Below are 820 nucleotides of genomic sequence, written 5' to 3' on the forward strand. Positions count from 1 at the left end.
TAGGTTCAAGTCTGGTACCATTCCCTACTAGCTATGACTCTGCAAATTATTTAATTTCCCTGTGCCTCAGTTTTTCTTCTAAGATGGGGACAATCATAGGGATTTTTCATAGTGCTATTGTGAGAGTTAATTAGTATATATAATAAACTTAGACTGGGGCACAAAGTAGGAGGGTAAGCTATTAATCCTATTGTTACCATGTGAGTATAGTTGATATTTAAAGCCATAGTACTCAATGAGAGTACCTGGGTCTAGCTAGAGAAGAGATGCTCAGAGATTGAGATCTGAGATATCCCAACCTTTAGATTGAAGGAAGAGAAGGAACCAGTAGAAGAGACTGAAAGTGAATAAGATAAGGAAAAAGAGAGAATAGTGTTTCCTAAAGTCCAGTGAAAAATTTCTAGAAGAAAGCAGGGATAAAGGTATCTAGTGTTGCTGATAAGTTTTATAAAATGAAACCCACTGAGTTTAGCAACATTGAGATCTTAGGGGATGTTTACAAGAGCTATCCCAATAGGCAGTATAGCACAATAAATAGTTTATATGCAAAAGATAATGTTATAAAATTGTATCTTTATAGATACACTAGAATTTCACTCATTTTGGTAAGATGCCTTCAGTATAACAGCTCCTTCAAGATTGAAACTGTCCAATGGAACAGCAAATTCACAACTCCCACCTAACACTCAATTAGGGGCAAATATTCATTGAGTAGAAAGGCAGGCAACGTTGCTAGCACTATTTTAGAAGTTCTTTTTCTCATTTTATTTCTAATGAGGTCACAGAATTAAATGTGCATAAGTTAAATGATGTAACATCA

This window comes from Saccopteryx bilineata, unplaced genomic scaffold, assembly GCF_036850765.1.
Source record: "Saccopteryx bilineata isolate mSacBil1 unplaced genomic scaffold, mSacBil1_pri_phased_curated manual_scaffold_257, whole genome shotgun sequence".
Taxonomy (NCBI): domain Eukaryota; kingdom Metazoa; phylum Chordata; class Mammalia; order Chiroptera; family Emballonuridae; genus Saccopteryx; species Saccopteryx bilineata.